Source organism: Lynx canadensis, chromosome D4 (assembly GCF_007474595.2).
Source record: "Lynx canadensis isolate LIC74 chromosome D4, mLynCan4.pri.v2, whole genome shotgun sequence".
NCBI classification, from domain to species: Eukaryota; Metazoa; Chordata; class Mammalia; order Carnivora; family Felidae; genus Lynx; species Lynx canadensis.
Genome location: NC_044315.2, coordinates 57,129,640 through 57,153,133, shown reverse-complemented (window position 1 = coordinate 57,153,133; position 23,494 = coordinate 57,129,640). Strand labels below are relative to the sequence as shown.

The window sequence follows — 23,494 nt, the reverse complement described above, 5'->3', positions numbered from 1 at the left end:
GGGCTGGGAAGTCTAAGAACAAGGTGTCAAAATGGCTGTGTTCTGCCCTCTTCCTGGTTCATTGCTGGCACTTCTAGCTGTGTCCTCACATGGTGTAAGGGACAAGAGATGTCTCTGGAGCCTGTTTTGTAAAAGCAGTAATATCATTCATGAGGGCTTTGCCCTCATGAAGTAATCACCCCAAGGCCTACCTCTTACTATCATTACCTTTGTGGGTTAGGGTTCAATATATGAATTTGGGGGGACACAGACATTCAGACCATAGCAATATGCATGAAAGAAAATCTGAAACCATATACAACAAGATGTTAATAGTTCTTATCTATGTTGAGTGATTTTAGATTACATATAATTTTACCCTTTTGGTATTAACTGTATTTCCTAATTTGTATGTAATATATATCTATTATGTGTGTAATTTAAACGGTTTTATTTCCTTTAAACACGTAGATACCACAGGTTCAGGGCTTGGAGAGGGGGTCTTCCCCTTATAGATAGTACTAGGTTTCCCCAAGGTCCAGGGTATCATCTGAGGTCTGGACTAAAGGAGCTATCTTGTACATATAGCAGTAATTTTAGGAGTACCTATGGGTTACAGCCATCACTTGATCTTCAATGAATATCCAGCCCCCCTATATTTTTTTAATTTAATTTTTTTTTGAGAGAGAGAGAGAGAGAGAGAGAAAGAGAATGCACATGCGTGTGAGTGTGTGAGAGCAGGGGAGCAGCAGGAGAGGGAGAGAGAGAATCATAAGCAGGCTCCATGCCCAGCATAGAGGCTGACCTCAGGAACTGTGAGATCATGACCTGAGCCGAAATCAAGAACTGGACGCCTAACCGACTTAGCCACCCAAGCGCCCCGACCCGACCCCACCCCCCTTTCAAACCACCATTTTCAAGTAGTATTCACAAATATACAAACATAGAAACTTGTGATTCTGATCCACAAAACTATTATTGAGTCATACATGCTTTGAAATGGAAAAACATAATGATACACAGAGTCTAGAAGGCTGATCCTCTAAACCAGAGATAAAGAATAAATGGATAATGGAAGATGATGAAGAATCTGTACCTGGAGGGTGCAGAGAGTTATATTATACCGTTATGTTTACATATCTGTCCCCCAGGCTAGAGTGTAGCTTCTTGAGGTCAAAACCTGTGATACAGTCAACTCTGTGTCCCTGGAACTTATACACAGCGCTTGGAACATGGTAGGTGCTCGGTTATTTGTGAACTTCTATTTTACCCATTTATTTTTTTTTAATTAAAAAAATTTTTTTTTCCTAATGTTTATTTATTTTTGAGAGAGAGAGAGTGCAAACAGGGGAAGGGCAGAGAGAGAGGGAGACAGAATCTGAAGCAGGCTCCAGGCTCCAAGCTGTCAGCACAGAGCTGGACATGGGGCTTGAACTGACAAACCATGAGATCATGACCTGAGCTGAAGTCTGCCACTTAATGGGTTGAGCCACTCAAGTGCCCCTATTTTACCCATTTAAAAAACTGACTTGTCTTTTTATTATTGAGTTGTAGGGGCTTTTTAAATTTCCTTTATCAGACACATGTCTTGAGAATATTTTCTCTCAGCCTGTGGCTTGCCCATTTGTTTTCTTTAAAAACATTTTTTAAAATGTTTATTTATTTTTGAGAGAGAGAGAGAGAGTGTGTGAGTGGGGAAGGGGGTAGAGAGAGAGATGGAGACAGAACTCTAAGTGGGCTCCAGGCTCTGTGCTGTCAGCATAGAGTCCAATGCGGGGCTTGAACTCACGAACTGTGAGACGCTTCACCGACTGAGCCAGCCAGGAGCCCCTTCCCATTTGTTTTCTAAATAGTGTTTTGTTTTTTTTTTTAAGTTTATTTATTTACTTAGAGTGCATGTGCAGGGGAGGGGCAGAGAGAGAGAGAGAGAGGGAGAGATAGATAGAGAGAGAATCCCAAGCAGGCTCCACACTGTTAGCACAGAGCCGGACTTGGGGCTCAAACTCACAACCATAAGATCATGACCTGAGCTGAAATCTACAGTCGGATGCTTGACTGACTGAGCTACCCAGGTGCACCTTCATGGTGCTTTTTAATTAATGGAAGTTTTTAATTTTATAAAATCCCATTTATCTTTTATGGTTAGAGCCTTCTGTCCTATTTAAAAAATCTTTGCCTATCACAAGATCATAAAGAAATTTTTCCTTTTTTTTTCCCCTCTGAAAGCTGTATAGTTTTAGCTTTTACATTTAGGTTTTGTTGAATCCTATTTTAACTGTAAAGCTCTATCACTGTTTGATTCATTTTATATTTTTGTATCTTAGAAAAGGTCTTATTCCTTTCTGATTTCCACACAACCAAGGGGGATGCCTGCCAATATTTCTTTCACAGACAACTCTAGCTCAGTCAACTGAGGTGACGTACTGCAGGCATCCCATGAGATTTTGTATTCATGCCCCCTCTCCTGAACTTGCACATTTTTGTAAAGCACATTTTTTTTTACATGTCGCCTCACTGATCCTCACAACTCACCAAAGTAGGGAGAGCCACTTCCATTTTAAAAAACAAGGAAATTGACAATCAAAAACAAAAGGACTTGTCCAAGATCATTCAGTGAATAAATGACAATTAGACAGGACTCAGGATAACTTAACTTTTGTTAGTTAAGAATGTAATGAGAGTATACTATACATGTGACTTTATTTCAAACACAACACACACCTCTTAGACTTCTTTCCTGGGAATGACTTGTTCTATAACAAGTTTAATACTGTGGGCCATGAGCTCTAATAAACTTGAAAACAATAGGGTAGAAGAGCTCATTGCAGATCCCCTCTGCACCCTGATTAAATGGAGAGACATGGGAGATGACGATGGGGAAGGAATAGAGAATCCAGAATAGGAAGAGAGTGAAAGAAAGCTCTCAGAAGACGGGCCCAATAGCTATGCCTAGTAGGAAGATAGTGGTTGGGTTTAGCCAGCATAAAGTTATGAAGTCTAGCTCTCCAGAATCAGGGAAAGCTTTCCATGAGAGCCCTTTCCCTGGCCCCCATTCCAAATGGATGTCTCTTGGCCTAACATAATAATACTATTTATTAGTGATCATTCACTGAGCTCTTACATGCCAGGTGATTTACATATGTCATCTCTAGTTCCACTATGATCTTTTAAAGTAGGCACAATCATTCCCACTTCACAGATGAGAAAACTGAAGCTTAGCAAGAGTAAATCGTTTGCCCACAATTACACAGCTGAGATGGAACAACACAAACCCAGGTCTGCCTAACTCCTAATTCTTCCTACTACAACAGCCTCCCAAAGAAAATGTTCAGGGGCCACACCCTTTTCCAAAAGTACCGGCATTTATTCTGCTACTACAGCAGCTGCTTCCTACCTTTCCTGTATAGGCCCACACTTGAACCTCCACTTACATAATTTGGATTTACCCACTTCTCTATTCTCTGAACCGACAGTCCCTTTTATATTACCACCTCAGTAATATGAGTGTTATTAAACACTCTTCAATCCACTCCTGTCTCAGTTCCCAGCCCTCACCTTCCTGCCCCATTCATAGTCCCCAAGGCCCCTTTTCCCTGTTCTGTAGTTCACATTCCTAGATGCTTCCTGGGAACTAACACCCTCCCTCCCGCAACTTCCCAGTGTATTTGCCATAATTGCACAATGTGGAACTACTGACTGTATGTATGCGCCCATATTTGCACAATGTGGAACTACTGACTCCTTTTAGCATATGTATTTGAATCATTCACCAAGGTGGTCAGTGGAAATGGGAATTTAAGGAACTCTTTCTATCTGCTCAGCAATAGGTCAACTCTGGGCAGGAGAATGTTCTAAACTCCAGAAGAAAGGTTTCCCCTGTCTTTGGTCATCAGCATCTTTCTGCCAGTCATAAAACTCTTTCCCTCTTTTCTTGGCCTCCTGAAGGAAGACTGGGAAGACAGCAGTATTCAGTTGCTCTTCTCTAACAACCTGACCTTGATCTGTGGCCCGATGAGGAGCATCAATAGCACTGATAACTGTTTTCCTGTCTGAGTCTTCTCTTGGGCACGACTGAAGGGAAGAGACAAAGAGGGTGGATTTGGGAGGACCAGCTTATGCTTAGGTCTCTTCCCGATAGGAATCTAGGTCTGTATAAGGAGACTGATTATAACAGGTCAGGTGCTGTAGGCATTACAGTGACTGACTCCTCACATTCCCCCTCCCCCAATATACTATAGAGCCTCTTGGTCAACATTCTTTCTTATTCCATCCTTACCTGCAGCCTGGTGGCTCCATGGCAACAGAAGATATGGTATGCGTGTCTATGGGCATGTATGTTTATGTATGGAGGAAAAGAACGGGTTGGATGCTTCCCAGCCCTTCCTCTTGAGAGCTGCTTGGATCCCAGCATATTCTCCATCATAAACTTACAATAGCTTTAGGGGTGTCTCCTCCCATTAAGTCTTTGTTCCTAGATCTGACCCCCCTTCACCATGACCCATACTATAGCAGCCTCATTAGAAACGCCCAGAAAAGAGGGGATCTTCTGTTGCTTGACAAAATAGCATTAGCCCAAGCCTCTGCACCACAGCCCAAATGTATGCATGGACGAGCTCATCTAATGTTTGCTCTCATGCTTGCACTCTCTCTCTCTTTGCTCTCTCTCTTTCTTTCGGAAGGACAAAGCCAACCCTCAGAAGCCGGGGTCCAAATGTGCTGATCGGTTATCCTAGCGTCTCTGCCCTGCCCCTCCCCCAGCTCCGCTAAGCCATACCTCTGTAAGGAGCCTTGAGCTGTACCCGGAGGCTTCTGTTCCTTTTGCACTGCAACCAAGCTCTACCTCGACAGTTCCAGCTGAGGCATTGTTCCACGGGACCACACAGGGGGAACTGAACCGATTTCCTAAGATCTGATTTCTGCTAATACAATGGCATCGTTGCTAATGCAGGGAGGCTGCGCAATCCCAGCCCCAGTATCCTTGCTGCTGCCGCTGCTACTGGTGCTGCGGTGACGTTGCTGCTAAGGGAAGGGGGAAGGGAAAGGAGCAGGCATGCCCACAGTACAGCCACTCAGCCTCCCTCCCTGTCAGTCCCTGTGGGCCCTTTAGCCTAGGGAAGGGGGAGGGGAGAGAAAGCCACAGAGGGCAGCCAGGGCTGGAAGACTGAGAACTCTCAAGGCAGCAAAGAAAATTAGACCAGAGAGCTGGGTCTAGCTTCTCTTTTGCTCTTAGGAGTCTCAGGGAAAAAGTCTGGGCAGAGCCTTAGAGCTTCCTTCCTTCCTTTAGGCCCCTCCTTTTAGATCTTAGCCAGAAACCTCTCCCTCCTCTCTTCACCCACTCTGAATGACTCCTTGTTTTCCAGCTTTTTCCTTTCACTAGGATTCCAGACTAGCCTCAGGGCAGAGCAGCCATCCTGGGAGGGGGTTTCTGAAACCTTGAAGGGAGGTTTCAGGGACCAGGCATCATTCTGTCAGCAGGTAGAGTCTTTGTGTATCCCAGCTAGATTCAGCACTAGGCTTTCTAGGGTGTGCCTCTTCAGAGAAATGAGGTCTGTCTCAGAAAAAAGAGAGACTGGGCCATAGGCAGGCTTCTATACACAGGGTGGCAGTGAGCCTTAGGACCGAGTTGGGCAAAGGTCCCTTCCTAACACAGAGTCTGATTCAGTTCCCTACATCTTCAGAGGTTCTGTTAGTGTGGCCGGAACAAAACCTTCTCCCTTCACCTGCATCAGGTTTTGGTCAAGTGCCTGCCGAGTGGCGTCCAGCTGAGCCAGTGGTGAGGCAGAATCCATTTGACCAGGCTGAGGGGTCAGGAAGCTTATTTTCCTAGGGAAAGGAAGGCTAAGGAAAGGGAGAGGTCTTCCCTCTGCCAGAGAAAAATCTCAGTTCTGCCTGTAGGTCTACAGAGCCCTTCACCCCTTCCCAGCTCCACTTTCCTCAGGTTCTGGGCCAGTTCTGTGGGAATCAGTAAACAGTGGAGAAGCTACAGCCAGAGCCAGTTGTACAGTAAGCAGCAGCACTGTCTGTCTACTTCAGGTCACTGCCCCCTGCTGCCACCCTTGATGGCAAAGACAGTCACAAGCTGGGGACCTATCTAGGTCTCCTCTCAGTGTTGACTAGTATCTGGATCCCTCAGCCAAGCCCCTGGATTTTAGGTCCCTAGAAAGAAGACTTGGGTCCAGTGGCCAGGACCACGGCAACTATCACTCAGGATCCACAAGAGATATAGTTTCTTTCCCCTTATTGCTTCTTCTATTTCCTATGTGACCCATGAGTCTACAGATGATATGCTAAAATGAACAGAGTTGCAGAGAGAACAGAGAAGTAGGTAAAGTTCCAAAAACCCACCTCCAACCTAAATCTGTTTGAGGGGCAAAGGCACCTTGATCTCATAAAGCAGGAAACAATGAGGAAGGGAAGGAGAGAAGGAGGCTGCTTCATAAAACTGACCATTAGTGGTTTTCACAAGGAGACTGAAAGCAGCAGAAATGGTGTTGGTGTCACTGTACATGCATACCTCCTTGTATGGAGCGTCACTTTATTATGTTTTCAGATACTGCATTGTTGTTGTTGTTTTTGTTTGTTTTTTGGCAACACTGTGTGGAGCAAGTCTATCAGTGCCATTTTTCAAACAGGATGTATTTATTTTGTGTCTCTGTGTCATATTTTAGTAATTCTCACAATATTTCAAACTTTTTCATTATTATTAAATTTGTTATGGTGACTTGTGATCAGTGATCCTTAAAAAAATTTTTTTTAAGTTTATTATTTTGAGAGAGAGAGAGAGAATGTGCACGTGCATGTATGTGAACAAGTAGGGGAGGAGCAGAGAGAAAGGCAGAGTAAGAATACCACATAGGCTCTGTGCTGTCAGCTCAGAACCCAACACGGGGCTTGATCTCATGAATAGTGAGATCATGACATAAGCTGAAATCAAGAGTCAGAAACTTAACCAACTGAGCCACCCAGGCGCCCCATGAATAGTGATCCTTGATATAACTATTGTTAATTGTTTTGGGGCACCATGAACCATGCCCATAAAAGATAGTCAACTTAATAAATGTTGTGTGTATTTTGACCGCTCCACTGTCTGGCTGCTCCCCTCCCTCTCTCCTTCCCCTTTGGGCTTCCTTATACCTTGAGACATAATAATATTGAAATTAGGCCAACCAATAACCCTACAGTGGCCTCAAAGTGTTCAAATGAAAGGAAGAGTTGCACATCTCTCACTTTAAATTAAAAGGTAGAAATGATTAAGCTTAGTGAGGAAGGCATGTTTATTTATTTTTATTTTTATTTTTTTTAATATGAAATTTATTGTCAAATTGGTTTCCATATAACACCCAGTGCTCATCCATGGAAGGCGTGTTTAAAGCTGAGAGGGGCGCCTGGGTGGCGCAGTCGGTTAAGCGTCCGACTTCAGCCAGGTCACGATCTCGCGCTCCGTGAGTTCGAGCCCCGCGTCAGGCTCTGGGCTGATGGCTCGGAGCCTGGAGCCTGTTTCCGATGCTGTGTCTCCCTCTCTCTCTGCCCCTCCCCCGTTCATGCTCTGTCTCTCTCTGTCCCAAAAAAAATAAATTAAAAAAAAAAAAAAAAAAAAAAAAAAAAAAAAAAAAAGCTGAGATAGGCCAAAAGCTGGGCCTCTGTGTCAAACACTTATCCAAGTTGTAAATGCAAAAGAAAGTTCTTGAAGGAAGTTAAAAGTGCTACTCTGCTAAACACATGAATCATAAGAAAGCAAAACAGCCTTATCATTGATATGGAGAAAGCTTCAGTGGTCTGGATAGAAGATCAAGCCAGCCACATTTCCTTAAGCCAAAGCCTAATCCACAGCAAGGTCCTAACTCTCTTTAATTCTGTGAAGGCTGAGAGAGGTGAGGAAACTACAGTAGAAAAGTTGGAAGCTAGCAGAGGTTGCTTCATGAGGTTCAAGGAAAGAGGCCATCTCCGTGACATAAAGTTGCAAGGTGAAGCAGCAAGTGCTGATGTAGAAGCTGCAGCAAGTTATCCAGAAGAGCCAGCTAAGATCATTAATGGAGGCGGCTACATGAGACAACAGATTTTCAATGTAGACAAAACAGCCATATATTGGAAGAAGATGTCTTCTAGGACTTTCATAGCTAGAGAGGAGAAGTCAGTTCCTGGCTTCAAACTTCAAACGATAGGTTGACTCTCATTAGGGGCTAAGGCAGCTGGTGACTTTAAGTTGGAACCAGTCAGTGTTCATTCATATACCATTCCAAAAATCCTAGGGCATTTAAGAATTATGCTAAATCTACTCTGTCTGTGCTCTGACACAAAGCCTGGATGACAGCACATCTGTTTACAACATAGTTTGCTGAGTATTTTAAGCCCACTGTTGAGGCCTACTGCTCAGAAAAAAAAAGATTGCTTTCAAAATACCACTGCTCGTTGACAAGGCACCTGGTCACCAAAGAGTTCTGATAGAGAGGTACAATGACATTAATGTTATTTTCAAGCCTGCTAACAAAACATCCACTCTGCAGCCCATGGGTCGAGAAGTCATTTCAACTTTCAAGTCTTATTGTTTAAGAAATACCTTTCATCAGGCTCTAGTGCCATATATAGTGATTCCTTTGATGGATCTGGGCAAAGGTAATTGAAAATCTTCTGGAAAGGATTCACCAAGTCTGGTGCCATTAAGAACACTCATGATTTATGGGAAGAGTCAAAATATCAACATTAACAGGAGTTTGGAAGAAGCTGATTTCAACCCTAATGGATGACTTTGAGGGGTTCAAGACTACAGTGGAGGAAGTGAGTGCAGATGTGGTGGAAATAGCAAGGGAACTAGAATTAGAAATGGAGCCTGAAGATGTGACTGAATTGCTATTACTGTCATGATAAGATTTTAATGGATGAGGAGTTGCTCCTTATGGATGAGCAAAGAAAGTGGTTTCTTGAGATGGAATCTACTCTGGTGGAGATGCTGTGAAGACTGTTGAAATGACAGCAAAGGATTTAGAAATTACATAAACTTAGTTGGTAAAGCAGTGTGGGGTTTGAGAGAATTGACTCTAATTTCAAAAGAAGTTCTACTGTGGGTGAAATGCTATGAAATGGCATTGAAAGCTATAGAGAAATTGTTTGTGAAAGAAAGAGTCAATAAATGTGGCAAACTTCATGGTCTTATTTTAAGAACTTGCCACAGTCACCCCAACCTTCAGCACCCACACCCTGATCAGTCAGGAGCCATCAACACTGAGGCAGGACCTTTTACTAGCAAAAAGATTACAACTCACTGAAAGCTAAGATGATGGTTAGCATTTTTTAGCAATAAAGTATTTTTAAATTAAGGCATACACCTTTTTTAAGACATAATGCTATGGCACACTTCACAGACTATAGTGTAGTATAACTGCAACTTTTATATGCACTGGGAAACCAAAATAGTCATTTGACTTGCTTTATTGCAATATTCACTTTATGGCAGTGATCTGGAACAGAACCCACAACATCCCTGAGGTATGGCTGTACTTCCCTCTTCCCTGAAACAGACTTCAAAGTGGGTTGGATAAGGAGCTTTAGTGTAGGGCAAAGCCAATCCCCATGACCAAGCATAGAGTTCTAGCTTCTTACTATAAGAGCTCGAGGGCCATGGTCTTTGTCCTGAGATTTCTGTGAAGCTAAGCCATGCATTGTACTGGAGAGCCACTACTTAGGAAATGTTTGTAGTTGCCTATAGAAGGTGGCAGCTTTCACATTTTAAGTGCTTGGCTTACTTCACCACACCATCACCTATCTTCTACCCACTACTGCCAAAGATCTATAGTGTTTTTGATGAAAGATCAAATTATTTTCCGGTTAGAAACAAAATACAAATATTGTCACATTATAAACCCCAACTGGCTCCTAATTAGTATTCTCACCTGCAATTTACCTTCCAGTACTACCAGATTCATCTCCTTAAAGTACCATCTTTCTTCCATATGTCGCTCCTTCTACCTCTTTTAATGGTTTCCCATTATCCAGAGAATTAAGTTCAAACTCATTTTGGCTTTCAAGGTCCTCCATCTTTGCTATCTATCTACTCCCTCTCTATACAACCCTACTTCCCATACTTCATCATGTAGTCCTTCAAACTTGTTTCACTATCTCATTTCCTTTTTTTTTTAAATTAATTAATTAATTAATTTATTTATTTAAATGTTTATTTTCTTTTTTTTTTTTAATTTTTTTTTCAACGTTTATTTATTTTTTTGGGACAGAGAGAGACAGAGCATGAACGGGGGAGGGGCAGAGAGAGAGGGAGACACAGAATCGGAAACAGGCTCCAGGCTCCGAGCCATCAGCCCAGAGCCCGACGCGGGGCTCGAACTCCCGGACCGCGAGATCGTGACCTGGCTGAAGTCGGACGCTTAACCGACTGCGCCACCCAGGCGCCCCTAAATGTTTATTTTCAAGAGAGAGAGACAGAGCATGAGAGGGGGAGAGGCAGAGGGAGGGGGAGACACAGAATCCAAAGCAGGCTCCAGGCTCTGAGCTGTCAGCACAGAGACCAACGTGGGGCTTGAACCCAGAAACTGTGAGATCATGACCTGAGCCAAAGTCAGATGCTTAACCAACTGAGCCACCCAGGCGCCCCTATTTTTTTTTTTATTTTTAAATATAATTTATTGTCAAATTGGCTAACAAAAAGTGTTTACAGTGCGCTCTTGGTTTTGGGGGTAGATTCTCATGATTCATCGCTTACATACAACACCCAGTGCTCATCTCAACATGTGCCTTCCTCAATGTCCACCACCCATTTTCCCCTCTCCTCTCCCCCCTCTCCCATCAACCCTCAGTTTGTTCTCTGTATATAAGAGTCTCTTATGGTTTGCCTCCCTCCCTCTCTGTAACTATTTTTTCCCCTTCCCTTCCCCCATGGTCTTAAGTTTCTCAAGTTCCACATATGAGTGAAAACATATGATATCTGTCTTTCTCTGACTTATTTCACTTAGCATAATACCCTCCAGTTCCATCCATGTTGCTGCAAATGGCAGGATTTCATTCTTTCTCATTGCCAAGTAGTATTCCCATAATCTCATTTCCACTCTGCTGCCTTTGTTCAGATTCTCCTACCTGTTACACTTGGATCTCTACTCAGAATTATTCAGAATCTACAAGGCTCAGATCAACTCATCCGCCAAGTCTTCACTGATCAGCCCAGAGCCAGAAATTATCTGTCTTCTGAACCTGTGGCTACAGGCTGTGAGTTTTACAGACAGGAAAAAAATCCCACAAAACTCAGTAGATCAATATGGGATTGCCAATTTCTTACATTGCCAAGTAGCATCATTAAAAAACAAAATAGGGCTGCCTGGGTAGCTCATTTGGTTAAGTGACTGGCTCTTGATTTCAGCTCAGGTCATGATCTCGTGGTTTGTGCTCTGCACTGACAGTGCAGAGCCTGCTTGGGATTCTCTTTCTCTCCCTCTCTTTGCCCCTGCCATGCTCTCTCTTTCTCAAAATAAATAAATAAACTTAAAAAAAAACTTTGCTTCATTTCATAAAAATAAGCATATCATTACTTTTCTCATTTCATTGCATACTGATGCAAAATTCATGAAAAAGTAGCATTAGTCCACAAACAGTTTTGATTAAGTAAATCATTTGTCTTTTGATGCGTTTATTGTTCTTTTTTTCATATCCACTTTAATGTCTCTTTTAACTGCAAAGTCCAAGTTAAATTCATCTTTGCTCAATATCCAGCGTATAAAACAGAATTTTTATTTTGTGTTTCCCACAAAACTTAGCACAGTGCTTGGGCAGATAGAAAATGGTGAGTCCAAGTCTTGTTGAACATGTGTAGTATAAAAAAAGATGAGCCTTGAGTGTAAATGAGAGTGAGCAATAGACAGATCTGACTCAAACGGCTTAGAAGAGAAGACCCCTGTTCATGTGGGGGTAAAAAAGATCTGTTAAAAGAAAGCTTTAAAAAAAAAAAAGGAGTAATTCTTCATAACCTTGAGTCAGGCAATATATTCTTAGACACAATGCCAAAAGTACAAGTCACAAAAGAAAACATAAAGTGGACTTCATAAGAATTTAAAGCTTTTTGCTTCAAAGGATACAATCAAGATAGTGAAAAGACAACCCACAGAATGGGAGCAAATATTTGCAAATCATATTTCTTTCTCTTTTTTAAAGTTTTATTTATTTATTTTGAGAGGAAGGGAGAGAGAGAGCGAGAGAGAGAACACGAGCAAGGTTGGGGCAGAGAGAGGGAGAGAGAGAATCCCAAGCAGGCTTTGTGCCGGCAGCGCACAAGCCCCAATGAGGGGCTTGAACTCATAAACTGTGAGATCATGACCTGAGCTGAAACCAAGAGTCAGATGCTTACCCAACTGAGACACCCAGGCACTTCTGCAAATCATATTTCTGACAAGAGATTGCTATCCAGAATATATAAAGAACTCTTAACAACTCAATAATAAAAAGATCTATAACTCAATTAAAAAATGGACAAAGGATTTGAATAGATATTTCTCCAAATAAGACATAAAAATCGTCAATAAGCACATGAAAAGAATTCCAATGTCATTTGTTATTAGGGAAGTGCAAATCAAAACTAAAATGAAATACCACTTCACCCTTCTAGAATGGCTAAAATCTAAAAGACGGACAATAACAAGTATTGATGATAATGTGGAGAAATCAGAACCCTTATACATGGCTGGGAGGATTGTAAAATGGTGCAATCACTTTGGAAAACAGTCTGGAAGTTCCTTAAAATGTGAAATATAGAGTTACCATATGACCCAGAAATTCTACTCCTAGAGATATTCCCAAAAGAAATGAAAACAAAAATTCACACAAAAGCTTGTATACAAATATTCACAGCATTATTCATGATAGCCAAAAAGTGGGAACAACCAAGTGTCTTTCAATAGATGAATGGATATGTAAAATGTGATATGTTCATAAAATGGAATATTATTCAACAAAAAAAGGAATGAAGTACTGAAACATGTTACAACATATATGAACCTTGAAAACATTACTCTAAGTGGAAGAAGCCAAATATGGAAGGTCACATATGATTTGACTGCATTTATATGAAATGTCCAGATTAGGCAAATCTACGGAGACAAAAAGTAGGCTAGTGGCTGACAGGGACTTGGGGAACGGGGAAAATAGGGAATGATTGTTAACAGGTATGGGATTTCTTTGTGGGATGATGCAAATGTTTTAAAATTAGATTGTGGTGATAGTTGCTCAACTCTGTGAATATGCTAAAAACAACTAAACTGTATACTTTAACTGGTGAAACATGGTACATCAATTATATCTCCATTAATCTGTTAAAAGGAGTAAGTTGCAGCAGCAATGAACAGTGTTGCTCAGCTCCACAGAGACAGAAGTCTTTGAAGTCTCTGCAACTGGGTAAGGGTGATGGAATTTCAGGTATACAGAAAGCAGAGGCATTTCTGGCATCACTGGCATGTCAACCCAAGGACCTGAGACAATACCCTCTTTCTCCTGTTTTTTTCAACACAAAAATTCTTAAAAGAATAGATTATGTTGGGGTGCCTGGGTGGGACTTTGGCTCAGGTCATGATCTCACCACTTGGCTCATGGGCCCACATTGGGCTCTGTGCTGACAGCTCAGAGCCTGGAGCCTGCTTCGGATTCTGTGTCTCCCTCTCTCTCTGCCCCTCCCCCACTTGTACTCTGTCTCTCTCTCCCAAAAAAATAAAAAAAATAAAAAGAATAGATTATGTTAACTTTATTTTCTCCCTAACCATTTCTTAACTACCTAAAGTCTGTCTGTCTTGTAATACTTGGTCTGAAATAGTTTAATTTTGAACTTACATTATTTAAACTTTTTTATTTGGCTATTTTCTCCTATTGAAACCCTCTTTTCCTTTTGGCTTTAATCTTCCTAGTTCTTCCTCTTAGATCATTCTTTCTTCATGGTTTAATAAACCAATACCTGGCACACTTTTAAATGTAGTCAAATAGTCAAATATACTCAAATTTAAAAATTTTACAAATAATGAAAAATAATGTAGATTTACAGCAAGGCTCAGATGTGAAGTCTTTTCAACTTGAGAAGTATTTGGCCCTTCCCATTATGCCACTGATTTCCAAATCTTACATTCTTCCAGAACTTCCAGAATCAAATCTCTATTGCCTATTAGACACTTTACCATTACCTCAAATTTGACACATCTAACTAAAGTCAAACTGATTTTTCTATTTCAAATCAGCCTTCTTTGGACTATCAGTAACAAACACAAGCTTGAAAACACTGAGAATTATGTGGACTCTCTCTACATTCAATCACCAAGTCATGCCGAATCTTTTTTCAAATATTTTCGGCATTGATCTAATAATTTATTGTGCTTTACTATATTCCAACTATTATGCTAAGCACTAACTTACATTATCTCATTTAATCCATATAACCACTCTCTAAGCTAAGTATTATTATGTCTATTTTATGGATGAGAAATGAGGTTCAGGGATATTAAAAATCTTCCTAAGATAACTCAGTCAGTAAATATCTGATCTGAGATTCAGATAAAGAAATGTCTGATTCTAAAGTCAGTGTTCTTATTAACCACTTGTTATATTGCCTCTCAAATTCCCACTCTTACTCCCAATCTTTCTAATTCAGATCTGCATTACCTCTCCTTTGAATTATTATACACTTTTTCTACTAGTTTCATGCTTTCTAGTGCTTTCATTCCGTCTCTTTCCTCCCAGCTATCCTATTTAATGACACAAGATTAATCTTCCCAAAGCACAGCCTTCAATATATCACCTTATTACTAAAAAGTCTTCAATGGCTCCTTACTGCCTACAGGATAATCCAAATTCCTTAATGTGACATTCAAAATTCCTTCCTACTTATCGAACCATGTTCCATTACATGCCAAATTTATTCTGAATTCTGAGTTTTGGCTTACTCCACTGGGAAGATATCTGGAATACTCTCTCCCTATTTCTCTTTTCTCTTCTTTTCTTTTCTTTTCTTTTCTTTTCTTTTCTTTTCTTTTCTTTTCTTTTCTTTTCTTTTCTTTTCTTTTCTTTCCTTTCCTTTCCCTTCCCTTCCCTTCCCTTTCTTTTCCTTTTCCTTTTCCTTTTCCTTTTCCTTTTCCTTTTTCTTTTTCTTTTTCTTTTCAAGGACCTAGCTCAAAGCCTACCATGTCTGGATGCTTTTCTTTCTTCTTTTCCTCCTCCTCCTCCTCCTCCCCCTCCTCCTTCTTCTTTTTTTTTTTTTTATTTAGATCCTCTTTAATTCTTAATTCTTTTTTTTTTCAATATATGAAATTTTTGTCAAATTGGTTTCCATACAACACCCAGTGCTCATCCCAAAAGGTGCCCTCCTCAATACGCATCACCCTTCTTCTTCTTTTTAAAATGTTTATTTTTGAGAGAGAGAGAGAGAGAGAGAGAGAGAGAGAGAATGAATCTGAAGCAGGCTCCAGGCTCTGAGCTGTCAGCACAGAGCCTAACGCAAGGCTTGAACCCATGAGGAGTTGAGAGATGGATCATGAACTGAGCCGAAGTCAGGCACTCAACCAACTGAGCCACCCAGGTGCCCTGGAAGCTTTTCTTAATCACAGGAATTTTCTCTTGAACTTCAATGCCAATCGTCTGCACAACTCATTTGGTACCAATCCTTGGCCAGTTTATTTTGTTATTTATCTCTTCATGACAGCACATTTTTGCAGTGTGGGGCTGTGTCTTATATCTTGATAGGTAATTATTAGCACAAAACCTTGGAACTTAGTAGGGCATCACCAATGTTTATTTGATAAAGCTACTGGATGGCAAGCCCAGCAGGCTAACTGGACCCAAGATAACTTTTGGGAGCTTAGCTTAGCCTGAGAACAGCACATCTGATGAGAACGAGGAGAGGAAGGAAGGAAGGAAGATAAAAACCAAAAAGCTGAGACTTAGTAAAAAAATTCTCAGTGCCAAGATCTTAAACTCTTAACCCTTCATTTCTCTCCATTTTCATACCACTGATGGAAAGATGACTAAACAGCTGTGTCTTCAGTCAGCACTTCCCTACCATTTATTCCCAGTCATGATCTTAGAGCATATGTTGCAAAGTGACAGCGTGACAGTCACATCTTGTGTGTCAATAGGTTTTATGTGGCTTGCACAGTAAAAATGCCACCATAAGAACAAAAATTTTGGAGGGGCACCTGGGTGGCTCAGTTGGTTGGGCGACTGACTTTGGCTGAGGTCATGATCTTGCAGTTCATGAGTTCGAGCCCCACATCAGGCTTGCTGCTGTCAGCCTGACAGCACAGAGACCACCTCAGATCCTCTGTTCCCCTCTCTATGTCCCTCCCCCACTTGCGCTCTCCCAAACATAAATAAATATTAAAAATAAAAAAATAAATATATAAAAATTTTGGAGATTTCTAAAAAAAAAAAAAAATTAAAAAAAAATCTGGATTTCAGTTTGTCTTGCTTGAAAAAACTGACCATGTACCAGGCCCTCATTTCCAGATAGTAACAACTGGCTGGAATTGAGAAGTGGCTGCCCTCATAAGATAGGCATGTGCCCTTCCGTTTGACATGTTCCCATCACTCCTCATGGAGTTTTGTAACTAGCCAGGTTCACTTTATTCATTTGCATTTTGCATTATTTTCCTTGATCCTATAAAGCATTTGAGATTGCAACCCTTGCCCAGAATAACAGGTATGCTTTCTCTTTCTATCCTCAACCCCAGATTTACCTGACATTTCCACAATCATGTTCACTGCAGTATTACTTGCAATAGCAAAAAATTAAAAAAACATTCTAAATATCAAATTCTATTGGATATTTATGAAGGCTAGTATAGAAAAAGGCTTAAAAGCTAATAAAAAAAAGTAGGATATCAAACTATACAGTAACTTCTGCTTCCTGAATATGGTGAACAAGATATTAAGGGAGACCCTTCTACTGCAAAAAACGTAGATCCTATATAACGTACACCTTTTAAAGCATTTCAGGACTCAGGTAAACAGAAGAAATCTCTAAGGCTACTCCTCCTATCCCCCCAAAAGGAGAAAAATCATGAGCTGTGGAGTAAGCAAGGAGGAGGGCCAGGGTTCCTCGTGGGCCAGTTCCCAAAACATTCTGATTGTGGTCAGAATGACAAGCCTTTGGACAACTAAAAGGTGAGGGAGTTAAACCTGAGACTCCTACATTAAGCTGAGACCTTTGAAGTACGTTCAAGTGATCCAGGGATGGTGGTTCCCTCCAACTTTTGGGAGAAGCAGATATATATTTTCACTGGAGGAAACTACCTCAGCTTAAGCAGACAGGATTCTCAAAATTAAAAAACAAACAAAAATTAGTTAATATCAAAGATCACAAATACACATGGAAGCACCATATATGAATAACAGAGAAAACAACAGATTTAAACTGCAAGGACTTCAGATATTAAAAATGTCAGATACAGAATACAAATCAGCTATGTGTGAAATGTTTTAAATAAAGGATGAAATCTCAAAGATAACCAAGTAGCAAGAGATTATTAGAAAGTCTAGGGATGGTGAAAATAAAACGTATATGAATATAACCACTGGCTACTAAGCATTCCTATTCCTGGGCCAGGCTGTTTTATGGGGAATCACTATGGTAAAAAAAAAAGGATATGAAGGCTAATGGGAGATACATTATACACCCCATTACAGAGGTGAACAGTAGCCTACTCAAAACAGTGTGTGAAAGTGCTCCATAAACTATAGTGTTTTTATAGAAATGTAAAGCATTGCTATTACTCTTTAAAAATGCTAGCATCCATTGATGATTTTTGTCTGAATCAGCTATTATTCTTTCTACATTTATTAGCTGGCATTCTAATACAAGAACAATTTCTTTTCTGCCTCCTTCCCTCCCTCCCTTTCTTCCTTTGGTAGCAGTATAGACTCTTGTAGACTCCTGGGCCCTTTTCTTTCTTTCTTTCTTTCTTTCTTTCTTTCTTTCTTTCTTTCTTTCTTTCTCTCTCTCTCTCTCTCTCTCTCTCTCTCTCTCTTTCTTTCTTTCTTTCTTTCTTTCTTTTTTAATTGAATGGGTCATAATCCACTGTTGGTATTACTGATTTTGATGCTCAGATTGTCCCATATTTGGCACTATTTGACTTTTTTCATTGTGAAGACCTTTACTGCTGTGTATAAACTTTTAAAAATTGACTATTTATTTTGGAATAATTTTCAATTTTAGAAAGTTATTTATTTTGAAATAATATTTGAACCATCAAAGATAGTTCAGAGAGTTCCTGAATGTCCTCCAACCAGTTCCTATTACCATTTTACATAATCCTTGTACATTTGTCAAAACAAAGACATTAACATTGTACACATTACCATTAACTAGATTTGCAGACTATTTGGATTTTGCCAGTTTTCCTACTAACGTACATTTTCTCTTATTTGGATTTTTATTTTTATTTATTTTTAAGTTTATTTATTTTGAGAGAGAGAGAGAGAGAGAAAGAGAGTGTGCACGACGGGAGGAGGGGCAGAGAGAGGGAGAGAGAGAATCACAAGCAGCCTCTGCACTGTTGGCACGGACCCCGATCCAGGGCTCGAACCCACAAACCGTGAGATCATGACCTGAGACAAAATCAAGAGTCAGACACTCAACCGACTGAGCCACCAACGTGCCCCTGTTATTTGGCTTTTTAAAAAACTAAATGTATATATAACTTTCATAAAACATGTTAGTTAAAAAAAAAAATAAAGCCAAACCAAAAAAATAAAGAAAGAAACCTAAAAAAGATATTCAGATGTGTTTATATTGAGATAAATAGCATGGATATTATTGTTAAGTATAGCTCAGTGAAGAAAAAAGATCTGCATTTTCCACAATCAAGACACTAAGTAGTTGTGGAAACTATCCAGGCAGGTAATTTTTAGTGAAAGCAAGCAGTATTAAAAAACAGATAAGACTATGTGATCCTAGTAGACTTCTGTTCCCAGTCTTTCCCAATAATTTCTTTGCTTAGCTTTCACCTCAGGAAACTCTTCTTTGGAAAACAACAGGAGTACATTTGTTTGTGTTGACCTAGGTCAGATATCCTGTACACCAAAAACAACCTATAGTAGGTAACACCTCTGGCCATGTTTTTACCACAAATTGTAGACTGATTTCAGTAGGAAAAGTCAGAAGTGCTCAAATCATAACAAATCAAATAAACTCTGAGATACTATAGTAGTCTTCCTTTATCTGCAGGGGCTATGTTCCAAGACCCCTGGTGGATGTCTAAAACCACGGAGGGCACTGAACCCTATATATACTATGTTTTTTTCCTATACGTACATACATGTGGTAGTTTAATTTATAAATTAGGCATAGCAAGAGATTAACAGCAATAACTTACAATAAAACAGAACAATTTTAACACTATACTATAATAAAAGTTATGTGGATATGGTCTTCCTTAAAATACCTCATTGTACTGCACTCACCCTTCTTGTGATGATGTGAGATGATAAAATGCCTCTGTGAGAAGATGAAGGGAGATGAATGACATAGGCATTGTGATGTTGTGCTAGGTTACTGACCCTTTGACAACTGTTGGAAGGAGGATCTGCTTCCAGAGGGACCATGGTTGAATGTGCACGGGTTAACTGAAACTGTGGAAAGTGAAACTGTGGATGACTACTGTATACTTCTCCCTGATCTAGAAGCATTCCGAGGCTATTAATTAATATCATGTGAAGAGTTAGTCAATCAATCAAGCAAGCAATCAACCCACAAGCATCCTACTGTGAAGCACTGTGCTGGAAGTTCAGGGGTAAAAGCCCAAAATTAGGGTCTCCTAATTTTGTTAAAATCATTGCCAACATGTCTGTGGAAAGGGCTAAGGCGGCAAGAAAGACATTTCAGGATAAGTGTTAAAGCAGTGGTTTCAAATTTTTTTAGTCCTAATACATAAAACAGAGCTACTCTGGTTGAAACAGGGGAGGCCTAGAGCTCCATACACTCCAAATCCCTCTCTCCACGGTGGGGGTCCCCAAAGGCACTTCTAGGAGAGCCTGTGGCTTAGCGGGAGAAATTCTGAAAACCTCTAGGCAAAGGCAAAGGCAAAGGCAAAGGCAAAGGCAAGACTGTCCAACATGTTTTGTTGGGTTGGGGAAATGGAGAGTGAAACAAATGATTAACTGATAGAAATCATCTCTTCTCTCTTTCTTCATGGCTCCCAAATCAAAGAGGTGTGGAAAATAATAGATGCGCTAATAGCAGAGTTACTTCTGAGGGCAAAAATGAACTTTCTACATTAATTCAGGAAAATCAATTTGTGTCACTACCCTCCATACCTGCCAAGATCCTATGTCTTTATAGGCCTTGAGATTTTTAAAAAAATATTTATTTATTTTTAAAGGAGAGAGAGAGTATGAGCAGGGGTGGGGGCAGAGAGAGAGGAAAACACAGAATCCGAAGAAGGCTCCAGGCTCTGAGCTGTCAGCACAGAGCCCGACGTGGGGCTCGAACCCATGAACTGTGAGATCATGACCTGAGCCAAAGTCAGACGCTCAACCGAGTCATCCAGGCGCCCCTAAAGGCCTTGAGATTTGATGGAGATTTTGAATTTCTTACAAGATACGTGCCTCTCTTTGAAATGTGTGAAAGAATTTGGAGATTGAAGAACTGGTGGTAATAGTGATACCCAAGGGTTAGAAGGAAAGAATAAACAGAATGTTAGATGCTTAAGAGCACCTGGCTATGGCATCAGGAGCCCGATTCCACAAATGAAATAGCAGCCAATAATACCCAGAGCTCATCTGTCTTTCCTCCTGGTTACATGTAGCTGCTCCTAACTGAGGAGGCCACTGCTCTGAACTGATATTATGTTATTTTGGATTCCAAATGAGACCAGCCAGCATGCTGGGAGTGTGTTGGAAGAGGCCTGAAGGGTTGTCCCAGACACACCCAATTGCTTCCTTACGAGGACTCCCTAATATAGAATCCTCTTTCTAAGCACAGAGCTTTGCTTTGCTTTCAGCTTCTCAAATATGTCACAGAAAGGTTCAGCTCAAAGTGCACTCCCTAAAGTCAAATACAAACACTATACAAAAGGCGTGGCTCTGAAGTAGAATGGGCTCTTTCCTAGGACTACCTGGTATGGGCAGATCTTCTTTTCCTCAAGTCTGTCTTCCCTTGTGACCTGGAAATATGCAGGCATCTTTCTTTAATGTAATCAAAGTAGCTGACAGAATATCCAGGTGGAACCTGGTGGAACCCCTAATAAGCCTAAGCCTTCACCTCTCAGGCTCAGCTGTACCTGACGCTCCCAAGGCTCCAATTCAAAGAATGGAGATTGTAGCACTGGGAATTATAGCTAGGAAAAGAATAAACTAGAAGCCACTGATCCTCACTGAACTATAAAGGGTTGCTTTCCTTTATTCCTTACAAATCTGGTAATAATAAACCTAGTTGTCCCAGAGTCTTTCTCTGCTCAAAAGAGATTATACCTATTAAAAAAAATTTCTTCTTTTCTACTCATTCAGCCATCAAGAGTATAGCTTTCTCTAGTAGGTCAACTATTTGATTCCTTCCTTAGTTCAACTCATAGCACCTGTTTGGAGGCAGCAGGCTGAATCACATGACCTCTTAAGGTTCCTTTCAGCTCTAATTACAAATGAAGCCAAATTAAAACCTGGAGCCCAAGGAAAGGTTCCTATGCAGAGTGCTAGTTAACGTCCTTCCACTCACCGTCTTCTTGCTTTTCAACAAAAATACACAGACACACATGCACACCCACACTTCCAGGTGCCTGGCTTCTAATTGCTACAGTTAGAAGTCTCCAGAGATTGAGAATTTGCTATAAATCCTATCTCTTTAGAGGATGTAGGTTGGAGAGAGAGAAGACAACTATAGAGAATTAGGAAAGATTTAGCTCCTACCTTGACAGACCAAGTTCTTCAGCTGAGGGTATGGAGGAGGAAGATGGAGAGATTAAGCCTTCCAATGCTGGGTGTAGGTGAGCAGCAAAGGTAGGAGTAAACCACCAAGACCAGAGACAGTGTGCCAGATGTGGGTAGTCCTAGGCCCAGCTCGGGGTGCTCTGTTAGGAGGACAGCTCTCAAGTGTGTATTTGCAGCAGCAAGTTGGCTGAGACAAAAAAGGCCCAATGTGGTCAACCCCTTGTTTTTTCTTTAGCTGTTCCTTTTGGCCCCTAGGCTCCAGGAAACAAGGCCAGAGTGTTCTCTGCTTCCCCTCCCCCAAGGCAGTGGACTGAGGCACGCAGGCTGGTAAGCTGCTATCCTTTCAGTCTATCAAAAGCTGTAAATAAAAGGCCACAAGTGCACAGTGAAGTAGACTATGAGAAGAATCTAGATTGAATTACACAAGCCAGTTGTGGAGAAAGGGTGGGGAAGATAGGAGAAAGAAGAGACAGAAGTCTAGCTGCCCTTCAAGGAAATATTATCATCCAAGCACATGCCTCCCTCAGCATAACTGCTAGAAGCCATCAAAGCATTGCTCCCCTAGGGAACCAGTCTCCAGTCTGGCCTTTTTCTCAGCAGAGGGGTCCTAGTTTCTGAGAATTCTCCATGAGACTCAAAGCCTTTTCCCAGAGGTGACTTACCTTCTGATAGACTTTAGAAAATAGTCTCTTCAGTCCAGCTTACCATGCTTGGTAAGAGCACCAGGACTGCTTCAATAGCAGGTGGCAGCAAAGACCATTTCTCTGTACCAGATACTGTATTTGCTTTAGTTATAAGATTAAGATGAAAATAAATTGATGTATACTTAAAAAAATGTCTAAAGCAGGTGGCTAAGGTCTGGCCTGAGTCCTGAGAATTCAGGAGCCTCAGTTCTGTAATGATTCAGAGCATGGATTTTGGTGTCGACAGTTCTGGATTCAAATGTGACACACTACTTGCTAGCTATGGACTTTGGGAAGTTACTCAACTTCACCAAACTTCAGCTTCCTCATTTGTAAAACTGTCATATCTTCCTTCAAAGGCTTGAGGTAGAATTAAATAAGATATTGAATGTAAAGCGCCTGACACAAGATATGTGCTCAGTCATGGTCATTATTATTATTATATTTTTGGCAGATGATCAATGGAACCTTTCTTCTCTTCTTTCCCAATTTTCCAGAAAATCTAAAGGCTCCAGGTCTAGGGAACTGGTAGGCAAAACCTCTTTAAAATATTGAAAGGAAATGGAAAGAGTTATGTTGTTTTTTTCCCCTCCCCTGCACTAGAACTGAATCAGTCAGCCTGTGCTGATTATACTCTGGACTGGCAGTCTGGCCCTGGGAGCCTAAGGCTCTCCTAAACCAAAGATACTATTCCATCTCTAGTATTACCTGTTGTGGGGCATGCTCCCAGACTGATGGTGCTTCTCCAGGGGCCCCAGATCAGATCCCAGTAGATGTAGGAAAGAAACAGTCTGATCCCAGGCTGGGAGGATAGGTCTGTCCAGGCTGTTGTCTGCCCATCACAGCTGCCTATGAGGCCTATGGGTTAATAATAGCAACTCTGATGCCAATGGATTAAGACAGCACTGTAGGAGGTGTTTATTTTTACACTCTGGCGTCAGTAT

At 40.9% G+C, this 23,494-nt stretch overlaps 1 protein-coding gene across 4 annotated transcripts in view; it reads right to left on the bottom strand.

The window, feature by feature from the left end:
* Window positions 1-23,494, bottom strand: part of RUSC2 (RUN and SH3 domain containing 2) — a 66,792-nt gene that overhangs the window by 18,332 nt on the left and 24,966 nt on the right. The window contains exon 1 of one of the 4 annotated variants that reach the window (XM_030293547.1): window positions 23,259-23,335. The exons of 1 other annotated variant lie outside the window; for it this stretch is intronic. The gene's annotated coding sequence lies outside the window, so the exon portion shown is untranslated. Of the gene's footprint in view, window positions 1-4,753; window positions 5,285-23,258; window positions 23,336-23,494 lie in introns of those variants that run through there. 2 more of the 4 variants (XM_030293545.1, XM_030293548.1) reach the window with 2 other exon arrangements.